Source organism: Lissotriton vulgaris, chromosome 7 (genome assembly GCF_964263255.1).
Source record: "Lissotriton vulgaris chromosome 7, aLisVul1.2, whole genome shotgun sequence".
Lineage (NCBI taxonomy): Eukaryota > Metazoa > Chordata > Amphibia > Caudata > Salamandridae > Lissotriton > Lissotriton vulgaris.
In genome coordinates, this window is record NC_141695.1 from 740,311,458 (window position 1) to 740,332,282 (window position 20,825).

A 20,825-nucleotide genomic window follows, 5' to 3' on the forward strand; every position below is an offset into this window, starting at 1 on the left:
CAGTCAAGAGGACATGAAAAAATGGTATGACCAGAATGCCTCATCCATTGAATTCGAACCTGGCCAACAGGTATGGGTGATGTCCCCCACTGAGCCATGCGCCCTGCAAGACAAATGGACGGGGCCCTTCAAAGTAATAGAGCGCAAGGGTCCTGCCACTTATCTCATCGACATGGAATCCTCCCGGAACCCTCTCCGGGTCCTCCACGCTAACAGACTAAAGCCCCACTTTGTGCGAACAGAGCTCAGCCTCCTGATGGCCACAGACACTGGGGTTGAAGAAGACTCCGAGCCTCTCCCTGACCTCCTACGGACTCAAGAGCAAGACGGCTCCGTGGATGGGGTCCGGCTCTCAGAGGCCCTCACCAGAGAACAACGCCAGGAGTGTCAAGCCCTCCTATCACAGTTCGCCAGCCTGTTCTCCCTCACCCCGGGTGTCACTTCCTGGTGTGTGCACGATGTGGATACCGGGGACAGCCCCCCTATCCGCCACCGGGCCTACCGCGTGCCAGACCGGGTACGGGCCTGCATCCAGGAAGAAATAGCCAAGATGCTCACGATCGGGGTCATCGAGCCCTCAGACAGTCCCTGGGCCAGCCCTGTCGTACTGGTCCCCAAAGCAGCTGCCCCCGGCACCACACCAGAACTCCGGTTCTGCGTCGACTACCGGGGCTTGAATGCGGTCACCAGAACAGACGCGCACCCCATCCCCCGGGCAGATGAACTAGTCGACCGAATGGGAGCTGCCCGCTACCTCAGCATCTTCGACCTGACAGCAGGCTATTGGCAGATCGGCCTCACACCCCGGGCGCAAGAACGTTCTGCCTTCTCCACCCCCGATGGCCATTACCATTTCACGGTCATGCCCTTCGGCATGAAGAATGCCCCAGCAACATTCCAACGGCTCGTCAATCAGGTCCTAGCGGGGCTCGAAGGATTCAGCGCCGCCTACCTAGACGACATCGCTGTATACAGCCACCATTGGACCGAGCACCTCCACCACCTCCGAGCAGTGCTGCAAGCCCTTCAGCGAGCTGGCCTCACGATCAAGGCCAGCAAGTGTCAAATTGGGCAAGGGTCTGTAACCTACCTCGGACACCAGGTGGGAAGCGGCCTAGTGGCCCCGCTACAGCTGAAAATTGCCGCCATCCAGGCCTAGCAGCCCCCCATCACCCAAACCGAGGTACGAGCCTTCCTGGGCCTCACGGGCTACTACCGAAGGTTCGTAAAAGACTATGGTACCATAGTGGGGCCCCTCACAGAACTCACGTCAAAGAACCAACCCAAGAAAGTCACCTGGACCCCAGAGTGTCAAACTGCATTTGAACAATTAAAGGCCGCCATGTGTTCCGCCCCTGTGCTCCAGGCCCCAGACTACAGCCGGGAGTTCGTCGTCCAGACGGACGCCTCCGACCAGGGCATTTGGGCAGTCCTGTCTCAAGTGAACACCGAAGGCCTTGATCAACCGGTGGCCTTCATCAGCCGGAGACTCCTACCACGGGAGCAACGCTGGAGCACCATAGAGAGGGAAGCCTTCGCTGTGGTATGGGCCCTCAAGAAGCTCCGGCCCTACCTTTTCGGCACCCACTTTCGGGTGCAGACCGACCACCGACCCCTGCAATGGCTGATGCATATGCGGGGGGAGAACCCAAAGTTGCTACGCTGGTCCATCTCCTTGCAAGGTATGGACTTCACAGTCGAACACCGGCCTGGGCCAGATCACGCCAACGCGGATGGCCTGTCCCGGTTTTTCCGCCTCGACGAGGAGAGTCCCCAAGAGGATGGGTAACTCTCCCCGCCTTCAGCTGGGGGGGACGCATGTTGGACAGGCCACATGAAGGGCCGCTCTCCCCCGGCCCAACCAGGCCTGAGCCCAGTCCCGCAAGTACCACACACCACCATTGCACGTCCTCCGTCCCCTCAGGGACCCCTGCCCTCGAGCCTGCCGACCTCGTGGGTCCGATCCACTGCCGGCCCACGTGCCCAGCCTGGGGCGCCATCTTGGACACTCCACCACGAGGCCGCCTGGCCCCCGATCGACCTCAACCCTGGGCCTGGCCCGGCCTCAGACATTCCGGCACCACCCTCCACCCAGGAGGTGAGCGGGCTACTTGGCAAGTCAATGGGAGAAAGAGGTGCCGATGGCTCTCCCCCACCAAGTGCCGCTCGCCCATCGCCTCCCCGGGCGCTGGCTCCACCCCCCTGCTGGGTGTCTGGACTCCCCCATCCCGGACCTCCCGACCTCCAAGTGCGAGGGTCCGGACATCAAAGCACGCCAGCCCTATAACTGGGGCAGCTCCAGAGCAGGAAGGCAGTTGTATCTTGGAGTCGAGAGACGTAAAGAGGAACTCATCCTGGACGGACTACTGGCGCTGCCATAGCTCTGTCCTGTGCACCATCGTCCTGCCTGTTGGCGCTGCCACAGCCGTCGTAACCTTCATCCTTCATCGTCGTCGGGATCTGCTGGCGTGGCCGCGGACCGTTGTAACCGTCATCTTCCACCGGGACCTGCAGGCTCCGCCGCGGACCGTCGTCCTTCCTTCATCCATCTCGGGACCTGCTTGGCTCCTCCACGGCCCGATCATCTAGAACGCCGAGCTCGAGGATTGAGAGCTATTTTGTACTCATTGGTAACTAAGACTGTCCCGCTACCCCTTTCCTAAACCAGAGACTAGAACCGAGGGGACCCCTGAGTCCAGACCTCCTTGTATCCATCATCGTAACCTAAGAATTGCATATAAAGTCTCGTTAACCTTCAACCTTGTGTGGTGTCCGTCTGTGGGGGGGAAGTTACTTATCTGTACAGTCGTTGGAGACGGCTCTCCCTGGAGACCTCTCCCCGTAACCTCGGCCGACCCTCCCGGTCCGTCTAACAATGGGCACCACCCAGAGAAGAGTATCTCTTTAAAATGTAAAAAGCTTATAAATAATATGGAGGACCCGCTGGTATCTATCAGGGCACACTGGAGTGACGATGGGCTGGAGCTGGACGACGAGGATTGGAGAGAGGCGGTCTCCTCTCCGAGGGTGGTAGTGAGACAGACGAGGCTCAAATTGGTACAATTGAGGCACACAAATCATATGGAACGGAGGTATTGTATTCATTGGTTAAATTCCCACAAGCAGATGCACAATCACACACATTTCCTTCTTACAGTGAAAATGAACTACCAAATGAATACAGTCTATATGAGGACATTGAAGTGCTGCTCACCTATGAGGAGCACATAAACTGGTTTAAAGGCACGACACACAAATGAAAAGGTGAGACTCTGTCCTCTCAGAAGAGACGGAGCCACTTGACCAGTCCTCGTGGTTTACACACTGCATGGAGACATTGAATCAATGCCAATAGCAGACTTACATCCACTTCATAAGGAAATAATAAAACTTTACAGAAACCTAACACAGTTCGTGATGAGAACACTCACACTTCAGCCAGCAAGGGCTACACCAGCAGGACAAATTCAAGGATCTACAACTAAAATAACACCACAAACGCTACAGGCAGTTATGGATAACATTCCCACTAGACGTGAGCAAATAGCATTCTGGTTAGCTAAAACAATAACACAGTTAGAGGCAGTATTTAATGACACAAACCCTCAAGAAAAGCACAGAATGCTAATAATCTGATTGCCAATGGGAAAACTCCAAAGATAGAGGATTGTACCACATGGGGCACAATTTTCGCTGCCATATATACCAGAACTCATGATATCCCATCATAAGCAGAAATATCAGATGTATTAAGACAAATGCAGACTGAGTATGGAACAGAACCTGCTCTGAACATAGGGATGATATTGTTAGGCAATTTTGCCCAGGTATCAGCTATCATATTAGCTAACATCGAAGGGGATGCAGCAGCAGTAGCAGTATGCCAACGCCTGAGGGATATCACTCCTTTACAACAGGAATGTGAATTACCTAAAATTATCATCAACACCTATGCTGAATTAGATAAAAATAGTTTGGGAGCTAGAGCAACAAAACCTCAACTCATGGGTGGTCCTGAAAAGGATAACACCAAGCGAGCACCGTATTTTTCCAAGAAGAAATGGGATAATAACAATAAAAAACAAAATAGAGAGAATAGATCACAATCTAGGGTTGGGTCTCCTCAATAGAATCCCTCCGAAAGGAGGTACAACCTTAGGAATAGTGAGAACATTAAAAAACCTGACAGGTATCAGGATACTGATACAAGTTTCTCTTGTTCCTTTCAGGGTTCATCAAAAAACTGAGAGAGGGAAGGACGGTCAGAACACAGACAAGAAGAGCATACAAAGTCCAGAGACATGCAATGCACTTCAGACTACAGCTCCAAAAAAAAGTAGAAAAACAAAGAATCTAAATCTCAGTTTGAAAAGAAGAAGGAAGCAATTCTTAAAGTTAGGCATGCTCAGAATTCTGAGGACTCAACTTCTGAACGGGGAATGGGCTCTGACAATGCTAGACAGAGCAGCATAAGTAACAATAGCTCGCCAGAACCTAATGGAATTTCTGGTGACAGCTGAGTTGAATGAACATATCACGGGGGATACTCCTGATACAAGGGTAAGTGAGTGTCCCACATAGGTTACATAAAATAACACTCCAAATGGAGGGGGACAAACCCAGACAAATTAAAAGCCTGACTTATGGTGATGACATCCTTTTAGCTGAAAAAATATGCCCGCCTGAAATTCTAATGGATTGCCCAAAGGGAGAACCAGTAATTTTACCCGCTTTTTCCAACCTCGTTACAATATACTTAAAACATCATTGGAATCTCCAAGCACTCAATAAGTCAAGAAATTGTTATACTTGAAGTATTCACTGTCCTTTATTTGAACACTCAAGCATTTCACATTGCCGTTTATCAGTTGAGCTCCTTCCCAACACGTGTTTCATCTGTTTTTAGTTTTAACAAAACTTCATCAGGGCTGAAACATAAAGATAACGGCATCGTAAGGAGATGACTCTAACTGCATGCTACTAACACATACATACGCGTAGGAGTGGGCAGTTGCACCAACAACTGCATGGAAAAATATGTTAACTAACACCAAACAGATTTATTCTGTATCCTTTATTACACAATCTTCTGAACAGGGTTTCGACTTATGGAAGGACACAAAAGACATTAAATCAGTCTCGGGTTCAAAGGACTGGCAGGTACAGAGAACAGAAGCACTATTTTATGCTTGCCTCATCCCACAGCAAATCATCTTTTTGAATGACACAGTGCAACAGACTTCCAGACAAGGATTTGAACACACCTCATGTTCCCACACCATCTCATATGAATTTTGCATCACATGGAGGGGATACAATAGATACATCGTACAGTACAATACTTCAGACCCCAATTGGAAGGGATGGTTAGTTTGGCCCACAGACACAAACAGGTGTCAATTAATATTCAGGGGTATTACAGAAGTGTTTAGTATCCATAGGCCAGGCCAACGCTATGTACAAAGAGAACACCTGGGGGTGGTTACCTCATACAGTGTTGGGAAGTTATTCCTCGATTTGGGCTTGCAGGGCTAGACCGGTCTTCAGGGCTTTGTATTTTACGGAAAAGGGTAACGTGTTATTCACCATAGTCTGATAGGCATCCTTCTGAGGGATGAACATAGGCTAAACTATTCTCCATTACATCAATGCGTCTTATCCTTTGGCTAAACATCTCATTTTCAACAAGGTTTAATACAACAAGTTCTTTCATTTTTCGATCTAATTTTAACTTTGTATACATTCTAATCTCTACATCGTTTCTTACAACCTGGCTACTTCATTAAAAAACTCGGGGGGGGCTTGCGATAACTATTAAACTCATCTTTGAGGCGAGTGGGGTCTTATGGAAAACAACTAGGAACACAGTGAATTGGAGCAAGGGACATTTTTCAAATTCTCGTCTGGGGCAGCCGATACAAAACTGATGGTGTCCTGGGAAGGCGGGTATACCTCGATCGCCTTTGCTGATTGGGGCATTTGATACAATTTTGGGACGGGGAGGGTCGCGTTATCAGAAACATTTTATCATGGATGCCACTGACAAGTAGTTCCCTCAAAATGGGTCAGATTAGAGAACCTTAGCCGTCTTACCTGTCCCTTTATTTTCGGTCAATCTAGGTTTCATCAATATTTAGCAGAAAAGGAGAGGTAGTAACGTGGTATCGATGCAATTTATATTTAAGACAAATTTTGTGCAAATACTTGTGGTATTTGGAGCCAATTGGGTGGTGCACCAGGTTCGCCAATTAGGTGCCAGTCGTTAGGGAGAGAGAGAGAGAGAGAGAGAGAGAGAGAGAGAGAGAGAGAGAGAGAGAGAGAGAGAGAGAGAGAGAGAGAGAGATGTGCAACGATAGGCTAAATGATACACATGTGTCCTGGAGAGTGACTGTGTATTTATTTATTTATTTATTTATTTATTATAGAGTTTTGTATAGCGCGAACAAGACCCGTGGGTATCAGAGCGCTTAACATGAAATAAGAAAAAGGAAACAAGGTTAACATATGTATAAGCAGTTAGCAAGCAATCGCAGTGAGGTAGATGACATATATATACGTAGCACATGTGACGTTAGCCTAAGTAAATATGCTATGATTAAATAATAACAAAACATGTATATATAACAAATATGAGGTAGCACGGTATAAGTTCATATATGAGGTAGCACGGTATAAGTTCATGAAAGATGCTGTTCTCCTGTTCAGATCAAATCTCCATTCCTATTGGCCATTGGATTGTTCCCGTATCATAGGATACGTATTCCATTATAGGATTGTCTGTGCCTCCGATTTTGGTGGCGTACCAGATCTGTCCTAAGGCAGAATTATAGCAAATCCATGTTTAGTGATCTTCGCTAAGTAATGATGGCGTGCCTGATCTGTACTAAGGCAAAATTATAGCAAATCCATGTTTAGTGATCTTTGCTAAGTAATGAATCTGTTCATCAGCAGGCTCTTCACTTAGCGTTTGAATGTTACCAGATTCTGGATCTTCCTGATGTTTGGAGGGAGTGAGTTCCATATTCTGGGGGCCGCTCCTGAGAACGCTCTGTCATAGGTTTTTTTCTTTCGGAAGAAGGCTGGTCGTAGTAGCAGCTCCCCAGCACTCCTAGATGGTCGGTTGCTACTGGACAGCTGGATTTTCTTTGCTAGATATCTTGGGGTGTTGTCGTGTAATGCTTTATGTGTGATACATGCTATCTTTATTTGGATTCTTGCTTCATATGGAAGCCAGTTTAATGCTTTCAGGTGCGGGGATATATGGTCATATTTCCTAGTTCCGCTGATAAGTCTTGCTGCAGCGTTAAGGCAGGCTTTCAGTGGTGCTGTGGACATTTTTGGTAATCCAGCCAAGGTAGTGCACCCATATTCAATCCTAGAGATAACTAGGGATTGGATTGCCAATTTGAGGTCTGACTCTGTGAGGAATGGTTTCAATTTTCTTAGGTAGTTCAAGTGAAAGCGGGCACTTTTCGCCATTGAGTTAATGTGGGCTTTCATGTCTAGATTCTCATCTAAGATGATTCCTAGAGATTTGGCTGAGTTGACAAGGGTTGGGGTGCAGTTTAGCGCAGTCACGACTTTCATCCATTCCAATATTTCTGTATTTCTCTTTGGTGGAGAGATTAGTGGAACTCTGTTTTATGTGCATTCAGCTTCAGGTGGTTTGCCGTTAACCATTGAAGTGTCATTTTTAGTGTCTCATTCATTGATTCCAATTCTTTTATGGATCCGATCTTTACGTAAATTTGCGTGTCGACAGCATACATGTGATAGGATATTTGAGATTTTTGGAGAATTTCTGTGAGTGGCTCGACGTATAGGTTAAACAGATCTGGGGATAATGTCGATCCTTGGGGGACTCCAATTGTGGTAGGGCAAGGAAGGGAGATTGATTGGTTAACCAGGAAGCGCTGTGTTCTGTTCTGTAAAAAGGACTCGAACCATTTCAGCACTATTCCCGAAATTCCCATCCTGTCCCGTAGCCTGGTCAGTAATGCTTCATGGTTTACCGTATCAAATGCCGATGACAAGTCAAGGAGAATCAGTAGGCATGCTTGATTTTGGTCAAGGGCCTGCAGTGCGTCATCGGTAATGTGGAGAATCGCTGTTTCAGTGCTGTGCCCTGCTCTGAATCCTGATTGGCATTCATCTAGCAAGGAGAATTTGTTGATGTGTTGGCTCAATTGGTTCTGCACACATTTCTCGGTCAACTTGGCCAGTAGAGGGATGTTGGTCACTGGGCGAAAGTTATTTGGATCTGAAGTATCTGCTGTGGGTTTTTTGATTATGGGAACGACTTGACCAGTTTTTAGGCAGTCGGGAAGGATCCCTTGTGACAGTGACGCATTTATTATTTCGGTCCATATTGGAATCAGGATGTGATTGATTTCTTTTACGCATTTTGCAGGCAGAGGGTCTTGGTGGTGGTTGTTAGGTTTGATTCCTGAGAGCGTCTTGGCAATCGTGTGTTGATCGTACAGTTCGAATCTTTCCCAGCTCGCCTTGTTTTTTGCTATAGTGCAATCCGCTGTAGAGTTGGCATCGTTAGTAGACCAGGGTTCGTTGGGAAGGTTCAACGCCGAGTTTTTAAGCTCTATTTCGAGTGCTTTGGCCTTTTCGGTGAAAAATGTGGAGAAATCATCACAGCTTAGGGATGTTTTTGAATTTTCTTGCACTGTTTTGGCTAGTTTGTTTGATTGCTCCTTTAGGATTTCAAATAGTTTTCGTGGCCTGTTCTTGGCATTATCCAGTTCTGCTCTTATAAATTCCTTTTTTGAGTTGATGATCTTTTTATTATATTGTTTCCTTGTTTTTCTGAGGGCTTCCAGTTCAGGAGATGATGGGTGTTGCCTCCATTTTCTTTCGGCCATTCTCAGTTTGCGTCTATCTTCATTTAGTGCTTCGTTAAACCACGGGTTTTTGGTCTTTTCTGAGATTCGTTTCAATTTTAATGGCATGGTGTTATTAACGATATTTTCGACAGTTGTTATGTAGTGTTCCGTCAGATCGTTAACTTTTTCCAGGTTGTTGGGTGGCTTTAAGTCTCTTTCACAGCTTTCGACCAGTAGTTCCATATTCGCTTCTTTTGTGTCTCGAGTCCATTTTTTGGTCTTGACAGGTTGCCTGGTCCTACCTTTTCTCATTGCGGGTATCATGAAATTTATAGCGTGATGATCAGACCAGTCACATGGTGTTATGGAGTGGATTGTTGCAACTTTGTTTCTTGAGATTATCCAGTCTAACGTCCCTCCTTTAGAATGTGTGGGCAGTGTGCATGCTTGAGTGAGGTTTAGTTCCGTGAGGAAACCTTTAAGCATGTTGACCTGTTTGTCATTGCAGTTCTCCCAATGCAGGTTGAAGTCGCCTAGGAATATGTTATTGGCAGCGACGTTAGAGTTGGCTGTTATGATCTCCATTAATTCTGCTATAAACTTTGTGTTATCTCCTGGTGGGTGGTAAAAAGTATGCAGGTTGCACCATTGAGTGTTAGTTGATCTTATGTTAAGACCAAGATACTCACAGGATTCAAGTGGGTCGGCCTGAATTTGTTTAACCTCTATGTCAGATCGATGAATACAGGCTATCCCTCCCCCTAGCTTTCCGTGTCTATCCAGTCTCAGAACGTTGAATTGCGGTGGTATCAATAGATCCATGGTTGGGGATGAGGATTCCTTAAGCCAAGTTTCTGTAAGGATTGCCAGGTCGATGTCCTTGTTGAGGATGAGGTCCGCTACGTCCGATGCATGTTTGGTCGCTGATCGGCAGTTGAGTAGTAGACAGGATAGATGTTTTCCTTTTTTACTAGCATTCACATTTTCGGCTTCGTTTGGTGTTAGCTGTATGTGCTGTAAGTTGTGGGGGTTGGATGTTCTATCGTTTTTTCTCGCTATTCGGTTAACGTCTAGTGGGACTGTTTGTATTCTCTCTTCCTCCTTGTGGTCCGATAGGTCATATGTTCGGATTAAGGCCAGCGTTTCCTCTTTAGATAATGATTCCGTTCTGTCTGGTCGGTTGTCTCTCTGTTTTAATTGCATGTTCATCTCGATGCTCTTTCTGTGTGAGGAGTGTACAAGATTTTGGATATCTGTGACTTTGGCGTGAATGTTCGCCGTCCTCTCTTCGATTTTTTCTATCGCCTGTGCGGTATTCCTCGTGGCTTGTGTTAGCATGCTCACAAGTTTCTGAAGCCTATTAAAGTTCTTCTTGATCTGGTGGGGTTTCTTTGGGGCGGCCGATCTGTACATCCGCTCAACTCTTCTCCTTTTTGGCACGGTTCTTCGTTGCACTGCCATTTTCTTTATCTTCTCTTTTTGATTGTCTATTCCATCTCCATTAGGTGTGTCGTTAGTGTTGGCTATGTTCTGAGTTGGTAGGATCGTGTTAGAGGTTGAGGGTCTGAGAGCCGCTGGTGTTGTATTAGCGTGAAGTGTAGAGAGGTTGGTGGAGTTAGATAAGTCCTGTGTTGTTGGGAGATCGTTTGTTGATGTAGGTGTGTACGAATTTGGTATAGTGCTGGCGAGGGATTGGGATGTAGGAAGGCTGATGTCTTCTGTCTCATCCAATTCCTGGTTGTTGGGTGGCGCTACCCTCATTGTCTCAGCCTCTTCAGTCTCATCCCACTCCTGGTTGTTAGGTGGCGCTACACTTACTGCCAGTGTATGATCTACTTGAGGGGTCTCATGGTTCAGGATTGGGGGCGATTCTTCTCTAAGGCGCTGATTTTGTTCTTTGTTTGTTTGATAGGTAGACCTCTCAGTTCTTCTAGTCGTGTTCTCTGGTAGAGGCCTTAGTAGACCCGTTAACTTTACCTGGGTAGTCTCTAGTGTTGACGCCGGTGCATGATGGCTCCTGGTTCTAATTGCGCCTCTGATTGTGACATCATGAGTGTTTAGCGTGTCTGCTGGTGGGGTTAGGAGAAGTTGATTACTCGGGTCGTCCATTGAGTCTTTTATTGATATGAAAGTCTTGGCAAATCTCTCCAGATCTCGGTTTGCTGCTTGTATCAGCACAGTTCCAGATTTATATATCGTGATGTTAAGTTCGGCTCTACATCTTGGTGAAGGTGCGGTTGACATTTTTAAGCCGTGAGGAATGTTTTTCATAGTTTTTATGGTAAGCATCCTAGTGAAGGCATTACGCCATTTAGTTGCTCTGGATGTATAGAATATGAGGTCATTCATTTTCGTACCATTAGTTGCATTAAAGTATAGGTCTGCGAATAGTATGTCCGGGTTTTTCCTCAGGTAGTCGTGTTTAAACTTCTTGGCTGCATTTTTAGTTAAGTTATTGGGATATTTTATACTCTGGGCACTCAAGCCAGTGGATTCTAGGTATCTTTCGCTCATTTTTGCTCCGTTCTGTATTTATTATTCCGTTTTATTCCAGGTAGCCCCACTGCTTATGTTATTTATTGCTACTTTTAATCCCAGATCTAGAATTTTTCCATTATAGTTTCATTGAGTAATAATGGATAAGGCTTCTCTTTTCCATAATTATTCCTCATTTACCTCTAGTAGTTATACTTTCAGAGTGCTTATTAATTAATTCGCCAGTTGGTATTTGTTCTGCTCTATGCTGGATGTAAAAACTATCCTTGTAAGATGGCTGCCGTTATGTTTGTTATTATACATGCAGGGAGTCCTTTCTCACTTTCCAGTACTTTCTCTGGTCCAGCTTCCCTCATTGATTGGTTCACTTTCCCTAGCTTTCCTCTAGTAGGTTATATTTGATTGCTGTTGCCTGTAAACTTGCAGAGATTCCGCTTTTCTGTTGGTTGCACTTAGTTCAGCTTATCCCACAAGTGTGTGCTACTTAGGTCAGATCCTCTGCGCTATGTGAGTAGCTGTTTATTTGTTAATTGTCCGCAATTGGCCGCCATTTTAAGGTCAGGCGGGGCGGACTGCAGACCTTTCTCGTTTTCCCGGTCTGTCTTGAAGCGGCGGGGGGGGGGGGGGGGCGATGACTGGGCGCCGTGTCAGCGCGAGTGCCCTCACCTCCTCGTCTCCGCGCTCGGTCCTCGATCCCCGTCCTGGGTCCCGGTGAAGCCGCCTCGTCCCTCTCACTGATCGGACCCGCCTGCACCGCTCCGAGAGTTCTCCGCTCTCCGCCCGCTCCGCCAGCAGTCTCCCAGGCGTCCGCTGATGCTGTCCCCGCCCGGGCGCCCCCGAGTCCCCTCTCGGTCCGGATGATGCCAGGCTGGTAATCACAATATCTCCTTAATATTCCGTTTCTTCATTCTGCTTCCGAGTCCTAGGTCGGCAGTCTTGGCAGGTCTTGGGCTGTAACGTCGGGATATTCAGGGATTTATGCCAGAATTGGCGATCCCAAATCCCGGAGCCCTTGCCTAGGACTACTGGTCAGCGGCCATCTTGCACTGCACCTGTGTACCATCTAGGCTATTCAGTGCATTACCCAATACGAGACGTTTCGGGTCTGTGTTAGGATGTAGAAAGCATGCAGTTTGGGACGGATGAGCATTAGGTCAGGTACAAAAAGGATGTGCATAGAGTTGGGTGTCTTTAGATGTCATCTTGCAGCGTTAGTCCGCTTCATGTATCGGACGTGACGTGGCTCCAGATCTTTTACTATACCCTAATCGTGATTCCAATGTAACCTGCAGAGGGAGAAAAAGAGAAAGGGAGGGGGAACAACATTCGAGCATATCAAATGTATTGGGCATGAAAGTCCTTTACTTACCATATACTCGTCTTATCCCCTCGGGATATAATCCCTGGGGTCTCGGTTTCTGAAGTCGAAGGGGGTGGGCAGTGTGGTAAGGGTGGCGAGCGATAGGTTGTTCGTGAGGGAGACGGTCCAAGCGTGGTATTTTAGATCGTGCGTAGGGAAACGCTAAGAAGGAACCAGGGGCGCCTAGCGCAAGGTACTTCTCTCAAGCAGCAATACAGCCTTCACGATAATGAACACTACCTTTACCTCCAGATGAGACATGCTCTACTTACACATATCCCTAGGTACACGACGCTTCCCGACAGGTCCCCTCATCAAGACAGGGTGTTGGATGGGCACCACCCAGAGAAGAGTATCTCTTTAAAATGTAAAAAGCTTATAAATAATATGGAGGACCCGCTGGTATCTATCAGGGCACACTGGAGTGACGATGGGCTGGAGCTGGACGACGAGGATTGGAGAGAGGCGGTCTCCTCTCCGAGGGTGGTAGTGAGACAGACGAGGCTCAAATTGGTACAATTGAGGCACACAAATCATATGGAACGGAGGTATTGTATTCATTGGTTAAATTCCCACAAGCAGATGCACAATCACACACATTTCCTTCTTACAGTGAAAATGAACTACCAAATGAATACAGTCTATATGAGGACATTGAAGTGCTGCTCACCTATGAGGAGCACATAAACTGGTTTAAAGGCACGACACACAAATGAAAAGGTGAGACTCTGTCCTCTCAGAAGAGACGGAGCCACTTGACCAGTCCTCGTGGTTTACACACTGCATGCAGACATTGAATCAATGCCAATAGCAGACTTACATCCACTTCATAAGGAAATAATAAAACTTTACAGAAACCTAACACAGTTCGTGATGAGAACACTCACACTTCAGCCAGCAAGGGCTACACCAGCAGGACAAATTCAAGGATCTACAACTAAAATAACACCACAAACGCTACAGGCAGTTATGGATAACATTCCCACTAGACGTGAGCAAATAGCATTCTGGTTAGCTAAAACAATAACACAGTTAGAGGCAGTATTTAATGACACAAACCCTCAAGAAAAGCACAGAATGCTAATAATCTGATTGCCAATGGGAAAACTCCTAAGATAGAGGATTGTACCACATGGGGCACAATTTTCACTGCCATATATACCAGAACTCATGATATCCCATCATAAGCAGAAATATCAGATGTATTAAGACAAATGCAGACTGAGTATGGAACAGAACCTGCTCTGAACATAGGGATGATATTGTTAGGCAATTTTGCCCAGGTATCAGCTATCATATTAGCTAACATCGAAGGGGATGCAGCAGCAGTAGCAGTATGCCAACGCCTGAGGGATATCACTCCTTTACAACAGGAATGTGAATTACCTAAAATTATCATCAACACCTATGCTGAATTAGATAAAAATAGTTTGGGAGCTAGAGCAACAAAACCTCAACTCATGGGTGGTCCTGAAAAGGATAACACCAAGCGAGCACCGGATTTTTCCAAGAAGAAATGGGATAATAACAATAAAAAACAAAATAGAGAGAATAGATCACAATCTAGGGTTGGGTCTCCTCAATAGAATCCCTCCGAAAGGAGGTACATCCTTAGGAATAGTGAGAACATTAAAAAACCTGACAGGTATCAGGATACTGATACAAGTTTCTCTTGTTCCTTTCAGGGTTCATCAAAAAACTCAGAGAGGGAAGGACGGTCAGAACACAGACAAGAAGAGCATACAAAGTCCAGAGACATGCAATGCACTTCAGACTACAGCTCCAAAAAAAAGTAGAAAAACAAAGAATCTAAATCTCAGTTTGAAAAGAAGAAGGAAGCAATTCTTAAAGTTAGGCATGCTCAGAATTCTGAGGACTCAACTTCTGAACGGGGAATGGGCTCTGACAATGCTAGACAGAGCAGCATAAGTAACAATAGCTCGCAAGAACCTGATGGAATTTCTGGTGACAGCTGAGTTGAATGAACATATCACGGGGGATACTCCTGATACAAGGGTAAGTGAGTGTCCCACATAGGTTACATAAAATAACACTCCGAATGGAGGGGGACAAACCCAGACAAATTAAAAGCCTGACTTATGGTGATGACATCCTTTTAGCTGAAAAAATATGCCCGCCTGAAATTCTAATGGATTGGCCAAAGGGAGAAACAGTAATTTTACCCGCTTTTTCCGACCTCGTTACAATATACTTAAAACATCATTGGAATCTCCAAGCACTCAATAAGTCAAGAAATTGTTATACTTGAAGTATTCACTGTCCTTTATTTGAACACTCAAGCATTTCACATTGCCGTTTATCAGTTGAGCTCCTTCCCAACACGTGTTTCATCTGTTTTTAGTTTTAACAAAACTTCATCAGGGCTGAAACATAAAGATAACGGCATCGTAAGGAGATGACTCTAACTGCATGCTACTAACACATACATACGCGTAGGAGTGGGCAGTTGCACCAACAACTGCATGGAAAAATATGTTAGCAAATCAAAAGGGAGAGAGAGGACTAGGTAAGCCAGTCCGGGTCCCCAGTTTATATGTAGAAATATCAATATAGGACTAGCTAGGTTGTGTTAGTGAGACTCAGGGGGTATATCTGCTGGCAAACCCTTAGGTTTGATCATGAAGCCCTCACACACCAACCTAGTTGGTGTCATGCTTCATCATCAGGCCCACCACAGTGACACCGAATGTGTCCCGGGTGTGCTGCGACTCCAGATTACTGAGGAGCAGGTATGCTTGCTGAGTGTGCAGTGATGGTGAGAATGAAAGTGAAAAGTTAAAAGCTATACAGGTGGTCCCAGTTCCCGAGGGTAAAAGGTCAATTTAATACCTGGGCCCCTGTTAGCAAGATAAAAAGGCTGTGGACGATGTGGAGTGTATTAAGAGCTCCTACGTCCTTGTGGTCTACATGTTTCAGCCAGGCCTTTTGGTTAAAACTGGCTTTCCTCAGGACCAATGAGTATGTGTGAGTGATAATAAACTATATTAAGTGACAATGTGTGGTAAAAAGTGTCGCACTCGCTAAGGTGCTGTACGTGTAAGAGGGGGATTCCCTCTACTTTTGGAGCAGGACGATAGGTCGCAGGAGCACGCTGATCGGAAATACCGGTCTTCTTTCTCTCCCTGCCAAGTGACCCATGAGGCTTTAACAGCAAGTAGCAAGTTAAAGTAGAGGGAATCCCCCTCTTACACGTACAGCACCTTAGCGAGTGCGACACTTTTTACCACACATTGTCACTTAATATAGTTTATTATCACTCACACATACTCATTGGTCCTGAGGAAAGCCAGTTTTAACCAAAAGGCCTGGCTGAAACATGTAGACCACAAGGACGTAGGAGCTCTTAATACACTCCACATCGTCCACAGCCTTTTTATCTTGCTAACAGGGGCCCAGGTATTAAATTTACCTTTTACCCTCGGGAACTGGGACCACCTGTATAGCTTTTAACTTTTCACTTTCATTCTCACCATCACTGCACACTCAGCAAGCATACCTGCTCCTCAGTAATCTGGAGTCGCAGCACACCCGGGACACATTCGGTGTCACTGTGGTGGGCCCGATGATGAAGCATGACACCAACTAGGTTGGTGTGTGAGGGCTTCATGATCAAACCTAAGGGTTTGCCAGCAGATATACCCCCTGAATCTCACTAACACAACCTAGCTAGTCCTATATTGATATTTCTGGAAAAATATGTTAACTAACACCAAACAGATTTATTCTGTATCCTTTATTACACAATCTTCTGAACAGGGTTTCGACTTATGGAAGGACACAAAAGACAATAAATCAGTCTGGGGTTCAAAGGACTGGCAGGTACAGAGAACAGAAGCACTATTTTATGCTTGCCTCATCCCACAGCAAATCATCTTTTTGAATGACACAGTGCAACAGACTTCCAGACAAGGATTTGAACACACCTCATGTTTCCACACCATCTCATATGAATTTTGCATCACATGGAGGGGATACAATAGATACATCGTACAGTACAATACTTCAGACCCCAATTGGAAGGGATGGTTAGTTTGGCCCACAGACACAAACAGGTGTCAATTAATATTCAGGGGTATTACAGAAGTGTTTAGTATCCATAGGCCAGGCCAACGCTATGTACAAAGAGAACACCTGGGGGTGGTTACCTCATACAGTGTTGGGAAGTTATTCCTCGATTTGGTAAAAACCTCGACACTGAACCAGGTGAAACATCACTTATCCTTGCTCACAGATGAGGTGGCTCTAAGGGATTTTTTACTAGGTCCCCGAAAACCACATCAAAAACTTTTCTTACATTTTATTTTTATTTATAAAGTTTTATATAGCGCTAACAAGATCCCCAGGGATATCAGAGCGCTTTACAATAGGATGGGAGGAAGGACATAGATGTAAAATCATCAAGTAGGGGTAGAAAACAGGAAGGATCGCATATTCAGGGATATTTGCACAACCATAACAAATGATAGTCCAATGTATGCTAGGAGATTTAGGAACATGGGAGCTGGTATCACATTGCACAGATTATACCCCAGGTGCGGAGACTCTGCCACGACTGTGGTGCCTCCGCTACGAGCACTGAGGCAGTTTGTGAATCAGGCACGGTCAGTCTGTACCAACTGACAATACCTAATTACCCATCAGATTCAAAGAGTCTATCCCAAGATATACATGCTATTCCGTGGAAATACTGTACTGAGTTCAAGCACAGTTGGTCAATAAGATTAATGCACATGTAATAATCTGTCTGATTTTCATGTCAAAATAAGCTAATTTATCACTTTGATTTCGTATGAAGTCATGTGTCTAGAATGATATAATAGTCACATTCTAATTCTTAAAGAAAAGAAAGAGAGTACAGGGTTCTGCATCGTTCATAAGAAAAACATATCTGAAAAGACTGAAGGTTCAAGGGTAAGTATGCAAAGAGGATGGGGGCATGGCATGGCCGTTTGCTTACGCAACTCTGCCGGCCGAGCACATTTATCTGATAATATCCATTCACCACATGCTGCCCAGGGGGACAAACCCACCGCATAGTGAGCGTAGAACAATCCTGTCTGCGCCGGTGCTGCTTTGGGAGCCATAGACAAGCATGAGCCGAAGATACCGCCGTATAAAACTGAGGCTGGTGTGGGGCCTGCCGGCTGTTCGCGAGCCGGGGACTGGCGTGGCTGCTGGGCCCGTGGCGCGAGCGGGCCGGAGGTGTGTGCAAGCGGTGGCTGTGCTGAGCCTGTGGTGCGGCTTCCCGAGGGGTCGAGAAAACATTGAGGGCAGTGGTGCAAGGTTGAAGGGCCGCTATGAGACTACTAAGGTGAGCGGCGGACTGGGCTGTGTCGGCGGTGGGCACGGGACGGCTGGCCCTGCAGCCGCGAGCGAAAGAGCACATTGAGCGGAGCAGGGGGTGAAATTCATGGAGACGGCTGGGGGAATCTGGGGATGTGGGCGAGGCCATGTGGATTGGCTATTGGAGCTGCGGGGACTCTCTTGCTGGGACACCTAATTCATAGTCCATACCTCTGATAGATTCCAGCAAGAAACGGACGGCAGAGATGGCCGCCATTTTGTGGGTTAGTGCTGGTGCCCTGGGGGAGCCCGGAGGAGTTCTGCATCTGTGAGACCCGATAGATACTGGGGAAAAAGCACAGTCACTTGGGCGAGGCAATAAATCAAGGGACGCACTGATGGTGGCGCCTTTGGGGACCAAGAGTGGGGGAGAACCTTTCTGACTGCACAGCACAACTGGGAGCTGGCTGGACGGAGAAAGAGTACTGAAGAGAGACCTGTTGCGACTGGACTGACTTGCCCAGCGTGCCTCGGACCAAATCTGTCTCCACTGTTTCCTATAGAAAGAGCGCACAGATGTTTAGGGCCCAGACCGAAGCCTGGCGCACCGGGGAGGCCAATTTTGGCCCAGGTGCTTAACTATAGAGACCGTGACTTGATTTTACGCCTCGCCAGGGAGAAAGGTGCCATCCAATACCAAGGAAATTATGTGGCTCTCTATCCAAACTTTACACTGCAGGTACAAGCTGCCCATAGAGAATTTATTCCTGCGAAGAAAATCTTCCAATAAATAGGAACAAAATATGCATTGATCTACCCCGCCAAGCTACGTTTTCAGGGCCCTGGCAGACCCACCTTCCTTACGGACGTTAAGGCAGCGCTAAATTATGCTAAGCAGATGGCTAAAGACCAAAAGCAACAAAAGACTTTGGAGGCGGGACAGGCGGTGGATAGATTCAGCGACAATGATTGATATGCAGAGATCAGCTGAGCATATTGCGGACCCTGGGTGCTCACAATGAGTGTTGAGGGACAGCGGACTGATTGATGATTGGTAAGATACGATCTATGCTATTCTTTTGAAGGGCCCATACTGTTCTAGAACTTGAGGATCTCCCTATTGACTATTGGGGTCTGATATAACAAGGTGTGCCCTAGATGTATGTGCGAGGTATTTGCAGCTCGGGCACCCTGTCATGAGTACAGAGACAGATGCCGGACACCCTTCGCCCCCCTTGGGATGATTCCCTTAGATTGGACAGCATGTCTGACCTGTTTGATGTCATGGGTAATGGTGGGGGGGGTTACACAACCTGATTGGGGGGTTGGTGTGGGAGGGGGGTGGAACAGGGAGTTTGTTTGGTCCTTTTACCTGCCAATGTCTTATGCCTGTATTCGTGGTATATTCTTGCCTGGATAATGTGCCCTGCGCTTGCCGCACTGTTTGGCAAGTCACTTTCTCTAAGCTGAAACTAGGAATCGGACTCGCACAGTTCCAGTAGGCACTGGCCATAGACGGGGGGCAGATTGCTTATGAATACGGTGGTGAAATGTGGTATCTGTGAAAGTCATTACATGCCTATCATGGAATATTAGGGGTTTGAATGACCGCAGAAAGGTGCGACTAGTACACTCCTACTTGATGCGCCGAGCCGTAGATATCTGTTTATTGCAGGAAACCCATATGACCTCTACTAATACCAGCATGCTTCGGCACAATAGGTGGGGAGAGACTGTGGAGGCTCCATACTTGAATTACGCCAGAGGCGTTGCCATTTTAATACGCAGAGGGTTGCAATGGAAAACACACACATCGATTTTAGACACTGATGGTAGATATGTCATGTTACAGGGCACGCTATGCAATAGTCCAGTGGTAATCGTAAACACATATGGTCCTAATGTAGATAGCCCGTCATTTTTTCAACACATATGGCACAAGCTACAGTTGTTTGGGCCGATGGCGATATTGTGGGGGGGGACTTTAATGTGGTCATGTCGCCCACTGCTGACGGACAAGGCACGGCTCGCGACCACCACCCTAGAGCTGTGGCGGTACTGAAGGATATTGTTGAGGATGTCCAATTGGTGGACTCGTGGAGGGCCCTACATCCGACGGCCAGAGAGGGTACATGTGTAACTTCGCATAGAAGTGCCTGGTCGAGACTGGATTACTGGCTGTTGTCAAAGGATATGCATTCCCTGGTAGTTGGAGCCACACATCTTCCACGTACATTTTCAGACCATGCACCCGCACAAATCACGGTACAAATTCCACCGCAATATGTGCAGCCATTTAGTTGGAGGTTCCCATTGCAAGCATTATTGAATCAGGTGTTTAGGGAAGAACTCCGGGAGACATTAGCTGATTATTTTGAGATGAATGAAGGCTCTATGGACTCACCTAGGACACTTTGGGAGGCCTTTAAAGTTGTAACAAGGGGACACTGTATGGCACTGAAAACGGGTGTACTTAGGGCTATAAGAGACACACTTGGTAGACTTGAACGGGACATTGCGGATCTGGAAAGAGATAATAGAGAGCACCCTTACTCTACCACCCAGTCTGCGCTCCACGCAAAGTTAACTGCATTTCAGGAGGAGGCGGAGAGGGAAACTGCATACCTAAACAAATATGCACAAGCCAGACGCTATGGAGAAGGGGACCAGGCAGGGAAAACGCTGGCTAATCTAGACCCGACTAGACTGGAGTCATACCGCCCCCTTTCGTTAATTAACTTAGATGCGAAAATGTACGCTAAACTTCTAGCAGACAGGTTGCAACCCATGCTTCCGCAGATCGCGTTATCTGATCAATCTGGGTTTGTGCC